Source organism: Acipenser ruthenus, unplaced genomic scaffold (assembly GCF_902713425.1).
Source record: "Acipenser ruthenus unplaced genomic scaffold, fAciRut3.2 maternal haplotype, whole genome shotgun sequence".
Classification (NCBI taxonomy): Eukaryota; Metazoa; Chordata; class Actinopteri; order Acipenseriformes; family Acipenseridae; genus Acipenser; species Acipenser ruthenus.
This window is the reverse complement of record NW_026707446.1, coordinates 202,428-221,236: the sequence shown is the minus strand read 5'-3', so window position 1 is coordinate 221,236 and position 18,809 is coordinate 202,428. Positions and strand designations below refer to the sequence as shown.

The window sequence follows — 18,809 nt, the reverse complement described above, 5'->3', positions numbered from 1 at the left end:
GTCTGTGCTGTGTGTCTGTGCTGTATGTGTGTCAGTGTGTCTGTGCTGTGTGTCTGTGCTGTGTGTCTGTCAGTGTGTCTGTGCTGTGTGTCTGTGCTGTGTGTGTGTCAGTGTGTCTGTGCTGTGTGTCTGTGCTGTATGTGTGTCAGTGTGTCTGTGCTGTGTGTCTGTACTGTATGTGTGTCAGTGTGTCTGTGCTGTGTGTCTGTACTGTATGTGTGTCAGTGTGTCTGTGCTGTGTGTCTGTACTGTATGTGTGTCAGTGTGTCTGTGCTGTGTGTCTGTACTGTATGTGTGTCAGTGTGTCTGTGCTGTGTGTCTGTACTGTATGTGTGTCAGTGTGTCTGTGCTGTGTGTCTGTACTGTATGTGTGTCAGTGTGTCTGTGCTGTATGTTTGTCTGTGTGTCTGTACTGTATGTGTGTCAGTGTGTCTGTGCTGTGTGTTTGTACTGTATTTGTGTCAGTGTGTCTGTGCTGTGTATCTGTACTGTATCTGTGTCAGTGTGTCTGTACTGTATGTGTGTCAGTGTGTCTGTGCTGTGTACCTGTACTGTGGATGTGTGTCAGTGTGTCTTTGCTGTGTGTCTGTGCTGTATGTGTGTCAGTGTGTCTGTGCTGTGTGTCTGTACTGTATGTGTGTCAGTGTGTCTGTGCTGTGTGTCTGTGCTGTGTGTCTGTGCTGTGTGTGTGTGTCAGTGTGTCTGTGCTGTGTGTCTGTGCTGTGTGTCTGTGCTGTATGTGTGTCAGTGGGTCTGTGCTGTGTGTCTACTGTATGTGTGTCAGTGTCTGTGCTGTGTGTCTGTACTGTATGTGTGTCAGTGTGTCTGTGCTGTGTGTCTGTACTGTATGTGTGTCAGTGTGTCTGTGCTGTGTATCTGTACTGTATGTGTGTCAGTGTGTCAGTGCTGTGTGTCTGTACTGTATGTGTGTCAGAGTGTTTGTGCTGTGTATCTGTACTGTATGTGTGTCAGTGTGTCAGTGCTGTGTGTCTGTACTGTATATGTGTCAGTGTGTCTGTACTGTATGTGTGTCAGTGTGTCTGTGCTGTGTGTCCGTACTGTGTGTGTGTCAGTGTGTCTGTGCTGTGTGTCTGTACTGTATGTGTGTCAGTGTGTCTCTGCTGTGTGTCTGTACTGTATGTGGTCAGTGTGTCTGTGCTGTGTGTCTGTACTGTATGTGTGTCAGTATGTCTGTGCTGTGTATCTGTGCTGTATGTGGTCAGTGTGTTTGTGCTGTGTGTCTGTACTGTATGTGTGTCAGTGCTGTGTGTCTGTACTGTATGTGTGTCAGTGTGTCTGTGCTGTGTGTCTGTACTGTGTGTCTGTCAGTGTGTCTGTGCTGTGTGTATGTGCTGTATGTGAGTCAGTGTGTCTGTGCTGTGTGTCTGTACTGTATGTGTGTCAGTGTGTCTGTGCTGTATGTCTGTACTGTGTGTCTGTCAGTGTGTCTGTGCTGTGTGTATGTGCTGTATGTGTCAGTGTGTCTGTGCTGTGTGTCTGTACTGTGTGTTTCAGTGTGTCTGTGCTGTGTCTGTGCTGTGTGTGTGTCAGTGTGTCTGTGCTGTGTGTCTGTACTGTATGTGTGTCAGTGTGTCTGTGCTGTGTGTCTGTACTGTATGTGGGTCAGTGTGTCTGTGCTGTGTGTCTGTACTGTATGTGGACAGTGTGTCTGTGCTGTGTGTCTGTACTGTATGTGTGTCTGTGTGTCTGTGCTGTGTGTCTGTACTGTATGTGTGTCTGTGTGTCTGTGCTGTGTGTCTGTACTGTATGTGGTCAGTGTGTCTGTGCTGTGTGTCTGTACTGTATATGTGTCAGTGTGTCTGTACTGTATGTGTGTCAGTGTGTCTGTGCTGTGTGTCCGTACTGTGTGTGTGTCAGTGTGTCTGTGCTGTGTGTCTGTACTGTATGTGTGTCAGTGTGTCTCTGCTGTGTATCTGTACTGTATGTGGTCAGTGTGTCTGTGCTGTGTGTCTGTACTGTATGTGTGTCAGTATGTCTGTGCTGTGTATCTGTGCTGTATGTGGTCAGTGTGTCTGTGCTGTGTGTCTGTACTGTATGTGTGTCAGTGCTGTGTGTCTGTACTGTATGTGTGTCAGTGTGTCTGTGCTGTGTGTCTGTACTGTGCGTCTGTCAGTGTGTATGTGCTGTATGTGAGTCAGTGTGTCTGTGCTGTGTGTCTGTACTGTATGTGTGTCAGTGTGTCTGTGCTGTATGTCTGTACTGTGTGTCTGTCAGTGTGTCTGTGCTGTGTGTATGTGCTGTATGTGTGTCAGTGTGTCTGTGCTGTGTGTCTGTACTGTGTGTGTCAGTGTGTCTGTGCTGTGTCTGTGCTGTGTGTGTGTCAGTGTGTCTGTGCTGTGTGTCTGTACTGTATGTGTGTCAGTGTGTCTGCTGTGTGTCTGTACTGTATGTGGGTCAGTGTGTCTGTGCTGTGTGTCTGTACTGTATGTGGACAGTGTGTCTGTGCTGTGTGTCTGTACTGTATGTGTGTCTGTGTGTCTGTGCTGTGTGTCTGTACTGTATGTGTGTCTGTGTGTCTGTGCTGTGTGTCTGTACTGTATGTGTGTCTGTGCTGTGTGTCTGTACTGTATGTGTGTCAGTGTGTCTGTGCTGTATGTCTGTACTGTGTGTCTGTCAGTGTGTCTGTGCTGTGTGTATGTGCTGTATGTGTCAGTGTGTCTGTGCTGTGTGTCTGTACTGTGTGTTTCAGTGTGTCTGTGCTGTGTCTGTGCTGTGTGTGTGTCAGTGTGTCTGTGCTGTGTGTCTGTACTGTATGTGTGTCAGTGTGTCTGTGCTGTGTGTCTGTACTGTATGTGGGTCAGTGTGTCTGTGCTGTGTGTCTGTACTGTATGTGGACAGTGTGTCTGTGCTGTGTGTCTGTACTGTATGTGTGTCTGTGTGTCTGTGCTGTGTGTCTGTACTGTATGTGTGTCTGTGTGTCTGTGCTGTGTGTCTGTACTGTATGTGGTCAGTGTGTCTGTGCTGTGTGTCTGTACTGTATATGTGTCAGTGTGTCTGTACTGTATGTGTGTCAGTGTGTCTGTGCTGTGTGTCCGTACTGTGTGTGTGTCAGTGTGTCTGTGCTGTGTGTCTGTACTGTATGTGTGTCAGTGTGTCTCTGCTGTGTATCTGTACTGTATGTGGTCAGTGTGTCTGTGCTGTGTGTCTGTACTGTATGTGTGTCAGTATGTCTGTGCTGTGTATCTGTGCTGTATGTGGTCAGTGTGTCTGTGCTGTGTGTCTGTACTGTATGTGTGTCAGTGCTGTGTGTCTGTACTGTATGTGTGTCAGTGTGTCTGTGCTGTGTGTCTGTACTGTGCGTCTGTCAGTGTGTATGTGCTGTATGTGAGTCAGTGTGTCTGTGCTGTGTGTCTGTACTGTATGTGTGTCAGTGTGTCTGTGCTGTATGTCTGTACTGTGTGTCTGTCAGTGTGTCTGTGCTGTGTGTATGTGCTGTATGTGTGTCAGTGTGTCTGTGCTGTGTGTCTGTACTGTGTGTGTCAGTGTGTCTGTGCTGTGTCTGTGCTGTGTGTGTGTCAGTGTGTCTGTGCTGTGTGTCTGTACTGTATGTGTGTCAGTGTGTCTGTGCTGTGTGTCTGTACTGTATGTGGGTCAGTGTGTCTGTGCTGTGTGTCTGTACTGTATGTGGACAGTGTGTCTGTGCTGTGTGTCTGTACTGTATGTGTGTCTGTGTGTCTGTGCTGTGTGTCTGTACTGTATGTGTGTCTGTGTGTCTGTGCTGTGTGTCTGTACTGTATGTGTGTCTGTGTGTCTGTGCTGTGTGTCTGTACTGTATGTGTGTCTGTGTGTCTGTGCTGTGTGTCTGTACTGTATGTGTGTCAGTTTGTCTGTGCTGTGTATCTGTACTGTATGTGTGTCAGTGTGTCTGTGCTGTGTGTCTGTGCTGTGTGTCTGTACTGTGTGTCTTTCAGTGTGTCTGTGCTGTGTGTCTGTACTGTATGTGTCAGTTTGTCTGTGCTGTGTGTCTGTACTGTATGTGGTCAGTGTGTCTGTGCTGTGTGTCTGTACTGTATGTGTGTCAGTGTGTCTGTGCTGTGTGTCTGTACTGTATGTGTGTCAGTGTGTCTGTGCTGTGTGTCTGTACTGATTGTGTGTCAGTGTGTCTGTGCTGTGTGTCTGTACTGTATGTGTATCAGTGTGTCTGTACTGTATGTGTGTCAGTGTGTCTGTGCTGTCTGTCTGTACTGTATGTGTGTCAGTGTGTCTGTGCTGTCTGTCTGTACTGTATGTGTGTCAGTGTGTCTGTGCTGTGTGTCTGTACTGTATGTGTGTCAGTGTGTCTGTGCTGTGTGTCTGTACTGATTGTGTGTCAGTGTGTCTGTGCTGTGTGTCTGTACTGTATGTGTATCAGTGTGTCTGTACTGTATGTGTGTCAGTGTGTCTGTGCTGTCTGTCTGTACTGTATGTGTGTCAGTGTGTCTGTGCTGTCTGTCTGTACTGTATGTGTGTCAGTGTGTCTGTGCTGTGTGTCTGTACTGTATGTGTGTCAGTGTGTCTGTGCTGTGTGTCTGTACTGTATGTGTGTCAGTGTGTCTGTGCTGTGTATCTGTACTGTATGTGTGTCAGTGTGTCTGTGCTGTGTGTCTGTACTGAATGTGTGTCAGTGTGTCTGTGCTGTGTGTCTGTACTGTATGTGTGTCAGTGTGTCTGTGCTGTGTGTCTGTACTGTATGTGTGTCAGTGTGTCTGTGCTGTGTATCTGTACTGTATGTGTGTCAGTGTGTCTGTGCTGTGTGTCTGTACTGTATGTGTGTCAGTGTGTCTGTGCTGTGTGTCTGTACTGTATGTGTGTCAGTGTGTCTGTGCTGTGTGTCTGTACTGTATGTGTGTCAGTGTGTCTGTGCTGTGTATCTGTACTGTATGTGTGTCAGTGTGTCTGTGCTGTGTATCTGTACTGTATGTGTGTCAGTGTGTGTGCTGTGTGTCTGTACTGTATGTGTGTCAGTGTGTCTGTGCTGTGTGTCTGTACTGTATGTGTGTCAGTGTGTCTGTGCTGTGTGTCTGTACTGTATGTGTGTCAGTGTGTCTGTGCTGTGTATCTGTACTGTATGTGTGTCAGTGTGTCTGTGCTGTGTGTCTGTGTTGTATGTGTGTCAGTGTGTCTGTACTGTATGTGTGTCAGTGTGTCTGTGCTGTGTGTCTGTACTGTATGTGTGTCAGTGTGTCTGTGCTGTGTGTCTGTACTGTATGTGTGTCAGTGTGTCTGTGCTGTGTGTCTGTACTGTATGTGTGTCAGTGTGTCTGTGCTGTGTGTCTGTACTGTATGTGTGTCAGTGTGTCTGTGCTGTGTGTCTGTACTGTATGTGTGTCAGTGCTGTGTGTCTGTACTGTATGTGTGTCAGTGTGTCTGTGCTGTGTCTGTGCTGTATGTGTGTCAGTGTGTCTGTGCTGTGTGTCTGTACTGTATGTGTGTCAGTGTGTCTGTGCTGTGTGTCTGTGTGCATAACCAGTGGAACAGGCCCCGCCCCCAGCCCTGCTGAATTCCACAGAATAAGAAGCAGAGACACAGAGAGGGAAGATGTTTCCTATTTTATTTGTTTCTAGACTACATTAGAGGAATTGCAGTTCCAACAAGAAGCCTCTGCTTTTAAACAGGCGAGCGATTCTCCTCCTCTACTGCACGCCTTCTCCTGAAAAAAAAAAAAACACCACAAGCTTGAAATAGAAGAATAACACTGATACATTATAAAATGCATTTAAGCAGAGGAGATTATATGGAGCGAATGGCATCTTCTGGCTGGTATTATTATTATTATTATTTATTTCTGAGCAGACGCATAAACGTATACATTATAAACTACATTCAGATACAAAGTCACATGAAGTCAGACCCCAGGCAAGTCTGTTACAAGGATCTGCCCGCTTCCTAGAAAATATTTACATTTCTACTGATGGAGTCGCCTGCCTCGCTGAAGCCACGTTGCTGCTGTTTGTCAAAATGTTACAGTTGCAGGGATGATGTCACTGAAACAGCTGGAGCAACATGTGGGGACTGAGAACTCCATTTAAAAAAAAGAACAAAAACCCGGACACTTTAAAAGACGTACCTTCACCCTGTGCGAATGGAGGAAGAATCAGGATAATGGGACCTTTTGACGCAGATGAAAAGAAATACAAAGAGCTGTGAGGGCTAAGTGGAGAAAAACTGGACTACAAATTCATATGCATATTTTTAATAATTATTTTCGTGATTTCAAAATGGAAAATAAACCAAACAAAGATAGTCTTAAACAAAACAAAACAAAAATTCTTAAGTTTATTTATTTCAAATGTTCTTACCTTATTTGTTAATTTGCCAGACACACACACACACACACACAGACACACACACACACACACACACACACACAGACACACACACACACACACACACAGACACACATACACACACACACACACACAGAGACAGACACACACACAGAGACACACACACACACACACACAGACACACACACAGACACACACACACACACACACACAGAGACACACACACACACACAGACACACACACACACACACACACACACAGACACACACACACACACACAGACACACACACACACACACAGAGACACACACACACACAGACACACACACACACACACAGGTACACACACACACACACAGACACACACACACACACATACAGAGAGACACACACACACACACAGACACACACAGAGACACACACACACACACACAGAGTAATAACAGTCAATAAAAACATCTTGATGCTTATTTTCTAAACACGGCGCAGTGGTTACAATTTAAACACTATTAAGTGTTTAAAAACTAAACACTTTGTAAACTAAACAATATGTAAAAAATAAAGTTTAAATTATACACCTGTTGAGACAGCACCTGTAAAACCTCACAGCTCTACCTCTCTGGACTACATGACACCCAAACTTGCATGTTCATTAACTCCCACTTATCTGCCTCCTGCCTTGCTGCTCCCTGCTATTGCTCCTAGTTAGATCTGAATATAAATCCTGTATTTGAATTCACCTGCACTGGAACTGGATATCTGCAGTAGTATTTTGTATAGCGGCTGCTCCTCTACTGCACTTCCAGCTCTCCTATCTGATCCTGCTCATAACTGGAACTGGATATCTGCAGTAGTATTTTGTATAGCTCTTTAATCAACAGATTTGGGGTCTGTGTGGAATGCAGGTCTCCTGTAGATTTAAACACTTTAAATGACGTACCTCTTCCCTCAGGCAGCACTGCGGGTTCATTGCCAGCTTCTCTTTTGCCTCTAAAATAATCTGCTATATTCAAGGTCGGTAGCTTATTCGGAGGTACGAAAAATAACGTCTCCACAGCTGAAACAAAGCAAGAAAACGTGTCAGCACTGTTCTGGAGAGTTCGACAACACATTCCTACAGGTCACACTCACACTAGTCACAAAAGTACAAATCAAAGGCCTTTTGGAGAAGAGAAACAGCAATACTAAACTACTATAGTGCTAAAACTATAGGTAAAGATATCATATTAACTGTAGTTTTTATACAGTAAACACTAGAATGGAAACTGCATTGAAATAGTACTACCATAGTAAAAGAAATAGGAACATGATGGTACAGTGTTGGATTACATTATAGATACCACGGTTGTGAAACTACTTTTAGAAATCAAATAAAGTCCCGTAGGATTCCCATGGTGGTGCTACAGTAGGCTGTTGCATTATAGTACCATTAATAGCGCATGATGGTACTGGAGCAATCTAGGTAAAGTCCCTGCTTGCTTGCTTGCTCAAGGGTACAGCAGCAGCAGAGCTACCCTGCAGAAACATCTTGGATCAATGTGCAATTCTTTGAAAGAATATAGAAAGAGATGGTAGGATTGTACTCACAGCTGCAGAGGAAAGCCAGGGCGGAAATTAGCACCAGAGTCTTCATCTTGTCTGCTGGTCTTGGGCTGTTCAAGTCGGTGAAGTCAGAGCAGAGAAGCAACCGTATTTATAAAGGAATGGGGCTCTGAAGCGAACTCTGTTATCATAATTGTTTGCAAGAATTTGCATAAAAGACAAAATATCTGCAACATTGCATCAATGAGACAGGTGACCTCACCAGCATATCTCATCATGTAAATACTGTAGACGAAGCGGGCTGATGTTTGTCATAGAATTGCCTGGGGTCTGACTTCATGTGACTTTATATTTGAATGTAGTTTATAATGTATACCAGCGAGAAGATGCCATTCGCTCAATATAATCTCTATTTCAATGCATTTTATAATTTACTCTTATTATTATTATTATTATTACTCATTTAATTGGCTTACTGGAAAAGAATTCCGTTGAGGGTTTCTGTGATGTCATAAACTACAAGTCCGTTTGCTTGAGTCGCTTAAAACAGTGTTTCTCAACCCTGGTCATGGGGACCCCACTGTCTGTCTGTCTGTGTCTCTGCTGGTTTTTGTACCAACTAAGGAACTGCTTTCAATGACTTAATTGAAGCATTAATTGAAAACAATTTGCATAATCAGAGCTTTTTAATAACTTTTTATTCAGCAAAATTATTTTAAAAATGTCAGCAAATTGTTTAGTCAAATGGAGTGTTTTTCAATGAAGTAATTGAGAACAGCTCCTCAGCTGGAACAAAAACCAGCAGAAACACAGACAGGCAGACAGGGGGGTTCCCACGACCAGGGTCAGGAAAATACTGCTTCTATACGTTATAAAATGCACTTCTCATAAGAGAATTCATTCATTCAGTGTTCAGACTCCTCACTGTTTAACTCTTTTCTCATTTCTTTCAACTGTTTTACTCATACCTGCACTGTAAAAATAGCACAAGGAAACAAATACTTTGTTAAAATAAGCCATACTTGTAAATTGTATAAAATCGAATACATTAGTAGTCTTTTTGATTTTTTCCCTATGGCAAAAATAAATCTGTTAAGGGAAAGGTTTCATCTGGGTTCTTAAATACCTCGATTGGAAGGTAAAGTTTGGAGAACTTTCATTTAGAATTCTGTAAAGAACCAAAAAAGTCCTGTGTAGGGGACAAGCCAAAGAACTATAAAAAGTTCTGAGAGGAACTGATTGTTCTTAGAGTGACATTTGATGTACATAGTAGTCATGCAGTGTAGTAGCCCATTTATTAAACAGCTGCAATGCTTGTCAGTGTCGGGGCATTACAGCACTCTTTTGTTTAACTTTTGTCAACTTTTCAAATACGACCGGTTTCAAATCATCAGTGCTGCTATTTATTCTTAATAATGCCGTGGAACTCTCACAATGCTGTATTTAAATTAGTAGTATTGCGGCTCTCTTCATCAACATTTATTTTTTATACTTTGTGAATTGTTGTAATGAGAAAGCAGACTGCTCTTTCTTTGCACTGCGACTAAGCCAGTTTAGTACATCTACCCCTTAGAGCAATTTAGTTTTTGCATCTCTGCCTCAGGTCTGTTCAACTTTGAAAACCAAATGAGTCCTTCAGTGAGTCTGTGCTGCTGTCTGAGCAAATTAAGGGAGGCCACGTGAACCGGTCAGAGAAAAAATATCAATCCATGAGATGTGAGATAGTTTTATTAATTTATTTGAAATGAAGTAATAATTAGAATGTGGTGTGTTCCTAAGACAATATTGTGCTGGTGCTTTGTACGTTATCGCCTCTTTTTTTCTGCAGTGCGAGACAGTTTATCTGATTGTCCAGCTGTAGAAAAGCTAGCTCTTCTATTAGTACCAAGTAGATGAAGCCATTGAGCTCAAGCGATGAGAATGTGTATTTTTTTAATTGCAGTTCCAGTACCTGAATAACACAACCTAGAAATGGCTGCAAAGCTCCCGGACAAGGCAAAGCCGTATGAAACTGAAAGGCATCTGTAAATCTACTTTTTTTTTTTTTTAAATTGACGCTACTCAAGACTACTTGGTTCATTAAATGCAAACAGAAAATTAAGTTTTTAAACGTATTCCGAGACAGATTCCCTGGCGAGAATAAAACGCTGAGATAATTATAAAAAATATATAATGGTAAAAATAAACTATTTATGTTTGATTTCTTATTGTTAATCAAAATAAATATATAGTGTCAATTTAATTTCAGTGAAAGTGGTGCAGGTGCTTTTGCGCTGCTGTTATCCATCGTGAGGACTCAAGGAGGTTAGAGGAGGATAAATACAGCTGTATAATTTACTAAAATGTTTCACAAAATAAGTATATGATAGAAGTAAACCAAAGAAAATATACCCTTAGTATGTTACTTATATTTGCTTCAAAATAATTTGTGGGATGGGGTCACCTTTTAAAATACCTTTTAATATAACTCGAAGAGTGTAACAACCAACAAGTTGCTTATGCACTGTATTTATTTGTGTTTTGTGCTAGGACAAAGAAAAAACAAACTTCTGAACTGCTAATTGTTCCTCTGCCCCCAACTAATCAACCGGTGCTACATCAAACAACACTATCAAGGGAGAGGGAAGGGTGTGAAGAGCTCACTGCATTTTAGTAAATTAAATGGCTGAATCTACTTGGAACTAATAGAAGAGCTAGCTTTTCTACAGCTGGACAATCAGATAAACTGTCTCACACTGCAGGAAAAAAAGAGGCGATAACGTACAAAGCACCAGCACAATATTGCAATAAAACTATCTCACATCTCATGGATTGATATTTTTTCTCTGACCGGTTCACGTGGCCTCCCTTAATTTGCTCAGACAGCAGCACAGACTCACTGAAGGACTCATTTGGTTGTCAAAGTTGAACAGACCTGAGGCAGAGATGCAAAAACTAAATTGATCTAAGGGGTAGATGTACTAAACTGGCTTAGTCGCAGTGCAAAGAAAGAGCAGTCTGCTTTCTCATTACAACAATTCACAAAGTATAAAAAATAAAATGAATGTTGATGAAGAGAGCCGCAATACTACTAATTCAAATACAGCATTGTGAGAGTTCCACGGCATTATTAAGAATAAATAGCAGCACTGATGATTTGAAACCGGTCGTATTTGAAAAGTTGACAAAAGTTAAACAAAAGAGTGCTGTAATGCCCCGACACTGACAAGCATTGCAGCTGTTTAATAAATGGGCTACTACACTGTATGACTACTATGTACTTCAAATGTCACTCTAAGAACAATCAGTTCCTCTCAGAACTTTTTATAGTTCTTTGGCTTGTCCCCTACACAGGACTTTTTTGGTTCTTTACAGAATTCTAAATGAAAGTTCTCCAAACTTTACCTTCCAATCGAGGTATTTAAGAACCCAGATGAAACCTTTCCCTTAACAGATTTATTTTTGCCATAGGGAAAAAATCAAAAAGACTACTAATGTATTCGATTTTATACAATTTACAAGTATGGCTTATTTTAACAAAATATTTGTTTCCTAGTGCTATTTTTACAGTGCAGGTATGAGTAAAACAGTTGAAAGAAATGAGAAAAGAGTTAAACAGTGAGGAGTCTGAACACTGAATGAATGAATTCTCTTATGAGAAGTGCATTTTATAACGTATAGAAGCAGTATTTTCCTGACCCTGGTCGTGGGAACCCCCCTGTCTGCCTGTCTGTGTTTCTGCTGGTTTTTGTTCCAACTGAGGAGCAGATTATTTTAGAGGCAAAGGAGAAGCTGGCAATGAACCCGCAGTGCTGCAAGGCAGGAGGCAGATAAGTGGGAGTTAATGAATATGCAAGTTTGGGTGTCATGTAGTCCAGAGAGGTAGAGCTGTGAGGTTTTACAGGTGCTGTCTGAACAGGTGTATAATTTAAACTTTATTTTTTACATATTCAAACAAAGTGTTTAGTTTTTAAACACTTAATAGTGTTTAAATTGTAACCACTGCGCCGTGTTTAGAAAATAAGCATCAAGATGTTTTTATTGACTGTTATTACTGTGTGTGTGTGTCTCTCTGTGTGTGTGTCTGTGTGTGTCTGTGTGTGTGTGTGTCTGTGTGTGTGTGTGTCTGTGTGTGTGTGTCTGTGTGTCTCTGTGTGTCTGTGTGTGTGTGTGTCTGTGTGTGTGTGTCTCTGTTTGTGTGTGTGTGTCTGTGTGTCTGTGTGTGTGTGTGCGTATCTCTGTGTGTGTGTGTCTCTGTGTGTGTGTGTGTGTCTTTGTCTGTGTGTGCATGTGTGTGTGTGTGTGTGCGTATCTGTGTGTGTGTGTGTCTCTGTGTGTGTCAGTGTGTGTGTGTGTGTGTGTGTCTCTGTGTGTGTGTGTGTGTGTGTGTGTGTGTGTGTCTCTGTGTGTGTGTGTGTGTCTCTGTGTGTGTGTGTGTGTGTGTGTGTGTGTGTGTCTCTGTGTGTGTGTGTGTGTGTGTCTCTGTGTGTGTGTCTGTCTGGCAAATTAACAAATAAGGCAAGAACATTTGAAATAAATTAACTTTTAAGAATTTTTTGTTTTGTTTTGTTTAAGACTATCTTCGTTTGGTGGTTTTCCATTCTGAAAACACGAAAATAATTCTAAAAAATATGCATATGAATTTGTAGTGCAGTTTTTCTCCACATAGGCCTCACAGCTCTTTGTATTTCTTTTCATCTGCGTCAAAAGGTCCCATTATCCTGATTCTTCCTCCAGTCGCACAGGGTGAAGGTACGTCTTTTAAAGTGTCCGGGTTTTTGTTCTTTTTTTTAAATGGAGTTCTCAGTCCCCACATGTTGCTCCAGCTGTTTCAGTGACATCATCCCTGCAACTGTAACATTTTGACAAACAGCAGCAACGTGGCTTCAGCGAGGCAGGCGACTCCATCAGTAGAAATGTAAATATTTTCTAGGAAGCGGACAGATCCTTGTAACAGACTTGCCTGGGGTCTGACTTCATGTGACTTTGTATCTGAATGTAGTTTATAATGTATACGTTTATGCGTCTGCTCAGAAATAAAAAATAATAATAATAATACCAGCCAGAAGACGCCATTCACTCCATATAATCTCCTCTACTTAAATGCATTTTATAATGTATCAGTGTTATTCTTCTATTTCAAGCTTGTGGTGTTTTTTTTTTTTCAGGAGAAGGCGTGCAGTAGAGGAGGAGAATCGCTCGCCTGTTTAAAAGCAGAGGCTTCTTGTTGGAACTGCAATTCCTCTAATGTAGTCTAGAAACAAATAAAATAGGAAACATCTTCCCTCTCTGTGTCTCTGCTTCTTATTCTGTGGAATTCAGCAGGGCTGGGGGCGGGTCCTGTTCCACTGGTTATGCACACAGACACACAGCACAGACACACTGACACACATACAGTACAGACACACAGCACAGACACACTGACACACATACAGTACAGACACACAGCACAGACACACTGACACACATACAGTACAGACACACAGCACAGACACACTGACACACATACAGTACAGACACACAGCACAGACACACTGACACACATACAGTACAGACACACAGCACAGACACACTGACACACATACAGTACAGACACACAGCACAGACACACTGACACACATACAGTACAGACACACAGCACAGACACACTGACACACATACAGTACAGACACACAGCACAGACACACTGACACACATACAGTACAGACACACAGCACAGACACACTGACACACATACAGTACAGACACACAGCACAGACACACTGACACACATACAGTACAGACACACAGCACAGACACACTGACACACATACAGTACAGACACACAGCACAGACACACTGACACACATACAGTACAGACACACAGCACAGACACACTGACACACATACAGTACAGACACACAGCACACACACACTGACACACATACAGTACAGACACACAGCACACACACACTGACACACATACAGTACAGACACACAGCACAGACATACTGACACACATACAGTACAGACACACAGCACAGACACACTGACACACATACAGTACAGACACACAGCACAGACACACAGACACACATACAGTACAGACACACAGCACAGACACACTGACACACATACAGTACAGACACACAGCACAGACACATGAATTAGCTTCTCAGCATCAGGCAATGATAAAAAAAGACCTAATCTTGGCAATGTTACATAAATAATAAAAGGACGCTTTAGTGGTATTGTGAATATGACCCTCAAATCATAAATCAGAATCAATTACAAATCCCAGGTTTCTGGCTTTGGAATTTATATTTGAATTATATTTACCTAAATTAGTTTTTATACAATTTACCAACTCCAATTTCTGCTCCAACTTCAGTCTTACCTGAATTTAACTGCAAAAAATGTTGGGACATCCAGCTTTCCACCTCCGACAGACATGCAATTAGGGTGGAGACAACCGATATATCCCCAGGTTTCACAGAGATGTAAAGTTGTGTGTCGTCAGCATCACAGTGAAGATGTACATGGTGTTTACAGATAATCATGCCCAATGGTAGCATGTATAAGGAGAATAGTAAGGGGCTAAGAATGGAGCCCTGGGGTCACCACAGGAGATAGTGGATAATTGTGATACAGGGTCTGCTATTGAAACAAAATTCTACCTGTCCGTAAGATATGACCTAAGCCAGTCTAAAACAGTTCCTGAAAGCCCTATCCAACTTTCAAGGTGATCAGTTAAACTAGCATGATCAATAGTATCAGATGCTGCACTTGGATCTAACAGAACCAGAATGAATATGTGACCGGAGTCTGCGCTCATTAGTAAATCATTCAGCACTTTGACTAGGGCAGTCTCTGTACTGTGACCAGATCTAAAGACTGATTGAAACTTTAAGTTCTTTATTATTATTATTATTATTATTATTATTATTATTATTATTTATTTCTTAGCAGACGCCCTTATCCAGGGCGACTTACAATTGTTATAAGATATCACATTATACATTATTTCACATTATACAGATATCACATTATTTTACATACAATTACCCATTTTCTTGGTTATCACCCAGAAATATATTGCATTGGCCAGCTCCCACCTTCTCTAAAACCTTAGTGGGAAAAGGTAAATTGGATGGAGGTCTAAAGACACTAGACAGTGTTTCCTGGACATCTTCCCTAATTAAAACAAAGCGTTAGTGTCACCGCTGCAGTTCAGGGTGTTTTTATTGATGAATTGAAAATGAGTATCTGGTAATCTGTAAATAAACAATTAAAAAATAATATATATATATATATATATATATATATATATATATATTAGGCAACCATAGGATGCAAACATAACACCAAATTCAAGTACTGTGTAAGGATTTTAAAACTGTTGCTTCCCTGACCTTGTAGCTGTTTAGCTTGTCATGTGACCCCAAATACACCCATGTGGGAGTGACTGGCTTTTCATAACTCAGAGTGCAGCTGTGACCTCGGAGGGATGATCACAACTTTGTTTCTGCTTAATAAGCTGTTTTGAGCCTGTGTACAAACCATAATCAAACCAATTCAAACTGGTTTAAAATCCCTTACTATTGTTAAAAGTGACATGCTATAACTTCAGGTAAGTGTCACGGAACTCATAATAACACACTATACAATTGGAACACGCAGTTTTTTTCTGATAAGCACGCACCGCGTGTGTGGGGCAGGGTACACACTGTTCCAGTTAAATGGCATGAGCTCTTATTGTTTCATCAGCCTTTGTTCCTTTTCATTATACAATCCGTTACTTATGCTTCCCATTTAAATGTTGAAGGAAGTGAGAAATCATTGAAACTGTAAACATTGTGTGATTTTCCTGTGTAAGCTCTGAATCAACGCAGGGTTAATGAACTCTTAGCATCAAGCTGTACATGGCTGGTGCACATCAGTAGTTTGCAATCACCAGTCTTGTCGTTCAACCTTGTGATGCATGAGTATAGCGCTTTGCTGCCTGTGAGAATTGAGCAAAACCCACATCATTGTTCTTAAATGGAACTTCTTGTTATCTGGGTTTCTGCTGACATTGGTAAAGTGTAGAAGAAATGCTTTTAATGTTTAATGTTCACTTTTAATATGCTTTGTCTCACACCATGGATCATGCTAGGGAAATGAGACCAAATTTGGGCAAGGAAATTACATAAGCTAGCTGTATATCTGTGCTGTATGAAGTAATTTATTTGCTTAGAAAATAACATCTCTGTGCCATGCCAGCTCAAAAAGAAACAAGATCTCCGATGCCATGAAAGCTCAGCTCAGAAAATAACATCTACACTGATGCCAGCTCAGAACACCAACAGCTGAGACCTGTGTGTGAGATCACTGATGTGTGCGAGATCACTGATGTGTGCGAGATCACTGATGTGTGTGAGATCACTGATGTGTGTGAGATCACTGAGGTGTGCGAGATCACTGATGTGTGTGAGATCACTGATGTGTGTGAGATCACTGATGTGTGTGAGATCACTGATGTGTGCGAGATCACTGAGGTGTGTGAGGTCACTGATAGCTGAATATTTAAATAAATCTTAAATCTCTTAGCTAGATTTAACATTTAGTTAAATATTTAACTGGCCGCTAAAGCTGAATATTTAACAATTAGCATAACATAATTGTACCTGTGTGTGTGTGTGTGTGTGTGTGTCTTATTGTCTGTGTCTAAGTGTGTTTGTCTCAGTGTGTGTTTGTGTGTCTCAGTGTGTGAGTGTGTCTCTCAGTGTGTGTCTCAGTGTGTGTGTGTCTCAGTGTGTGAGTGTGTCTCAGTGTATGTGTCTCAGCGTATGTGTGTGTCTCTCAGTGTGTGTGTGTGTCTCACTGTGTGAGTGTCTCAGTGTGTGTATGTCTGTGGCTCAGTGTGTCTGTGTCTCAGTGTGTGTGTGTGTCTCAGTGTGTGTGTCTCAGTGTGTGTGTGTGTGTCTCAGTGTCTCAGTGTGTTTGTCTCACTGTGTGTGTCTCAGTGTGTGAGTGTTTCAGTGTGTGTGTTTCAGTGTGTTTGTCTCGGTGTGTGTGTGTGTGACTGACACACACACACGCGCGCACAAGGATCACATTATTTAAGAACAATAATAAACAAAAAGCTAATTGAACAAAATATCAAACAATTTGAGGAAAGAAAAAGTGGAAACCAAAAAGAACTATTTATAGTCACCTAATCACAGGTACTGACTCCAATAACTGAGTCCAACCACAGAGCTGCAAAACTGCCTCTGATCTGCACAAAAAGACGATCCTGACTGAACAAAACGAACAGCCTTTATACCCTTCCAGACCTCCCCCTCCCCCAGAATAAACCATTCTGCAGGTGGGTATATAGAAACAAACCAGCAAACAGTTATCAAGAATAAATAAAGTATTCAAAAAGAAACAAATCAATATATATATATATATATATATATATAAACATTAATCTAACATGTGCATTAAAACTATGCTTTAAAACAAGCAGAGAGAAACGTAATTAAAATCAGCTGTCCCCCCTTTTAATATCTTCTACAGGTACTGCCCTGACTACAGGAAGTCAGTACTCAGGGAAGTCAATAAAAGCTTCCCTCACCAACATGGCTGCTTCCCCACTTCCTGTCAAGATGGAGGACCTCACCACCACACCCAACTCAGGTTACCTGAACCATTGCATATCAGTTTATCTCAACAATAGTACTGCAATACATTGTTCTGGAAGTGTGCTCCTTTCCAAACCAGCTCTCTAAACCGTACTCTTCATTAACCTTTCTTTTGGTTTTCAGGACACTCCCAACCACAGGCCTCCAGTCCCCGTACAACAGGGAAGTGAATTTTGTTTTTATTATTTTCCTTACTAGACACAAGGATCAGCAACACCATACAAAAACAGATTAAAAACATTTGCAGTAAATGTCCAGATACATACTGAGACAATGTGAGGGTCTCCTCCCTCACACTCCTCCTCCTCCTCCTCCTCATCATCATCATCATCATCCTTATCTTCCTCATCACGTCAATCAGGCTTGGCTGTTTCCAGACTTGACCCTTGACCGTTGTGACTTGAGACTTGATATAAATAGATATATTAGAACAAACAGTTCTAGTAAATGTCCACACGGTGGCAGCATTGTATAAGGAATAAGAACATAAGAACATAAGAAAGTTTACCAACGAAAGGAGGCCCCATTCAGCCCATCTTGCTCGTTTGGTTGTTAGTAGCTTATTGATCCCAGAATCTCATCAAGCAGCTTCTTGAAGGATCCCAGGGTGTCAGCTTCAACAACATTACTGGGGAGTTGGTTCCAGACCCTCACAATTCTCTGTGTAAAAAAGTGACCTATTTTCTGTTCTGAATGCCCCTTTATCTAATCTCCATTTGTGACCCCTGGTCCTTTTTTCTTTTTTCAGGTCAAAGAAGTCCCCTGGGTCGACATTGTCTATACCTTTTAGGATTTTGAATGTTTGAATCAGATCATCGCGTAGTCTTCTTTGTTCAAGACTGAATAGATTCAATTCATTTAGCCTGACCTTTTCTGCTGCAACAGTGTTTGCCAGTCCTCCTATTTTTGTGTCGACTGCAAATTTAACGAGTTTGCTTACTATACCAGAATCTAAATCATTAATGTAGATTAGGAATAGCGGAGGACCTAATATTTATTTGAAAGAGTATTGTACGGACTAGTGTTAGATGTTTACAATCACGTATTCTACATTAATAAAGTCCAGAAGGACGATATTGATGAAAAAACGCCCCCCACACGAGCATTGGTTTGCCCCGCGGTCTGCACTATTATCAGCGATGTGTGTGCAACAGAAGCTGCTGGTAGATTACAAAAAACATCAATTAAACTTAGGCTAGGTAGTTGTGATCTTAGTATGTTTTATTCTTTATTAATTAAATTATATTCATTGAAAAAGGCAAGAGAACCAGATTGTTATTATTGTTTTGGTTTAATATAATATAGCAGGCTAATGTTCCTATTGAAGTAGGCTACAATATATTTTGTCGTTCT

The 18,809-nt window shown here is 41.6% G+C and overlaps 2 long non-coding RNA genes across 2 annotated transcripts; one reads left to right on the top strand and one right to left on the bottom strand.

Annotated features, from left to right (window-relative positions):
- Positions 1–5,534: 5,534 nt before the first annotated feature.
- LOC131727311 (uncharacterized) lies at positions 5,535–8,007 on the bottom strand. The gene is made up of 4 exons (XR_009322082.1): positions 7,876–8,007; positions 7,229–7,345; positions 6,068–6,109; positions 5,535–5,650 (listed from the first exon to the last, which is right to left on the bottom strand). It is a non-coding gene; the product is annotated as an uncharacterized LOC131727311 (long non-coding RNA).
- Positions 8,008–12,146: 4,139 nt separating this feature from the next.
- On the top strand, positions 12,147–13,093 carry LOC131727310 (uncharacterized). Its single transcript, XR_009322081.1, has 2 exons — positions 12,147–12,561; positions 12,978–13,093. It is a non-coding gene; the product is annotated as an uncharacterized LOC131727310 (long non-coding RNA).
- Positions 13,094–18,809: the final 5,716 nt, after the last annotated feature.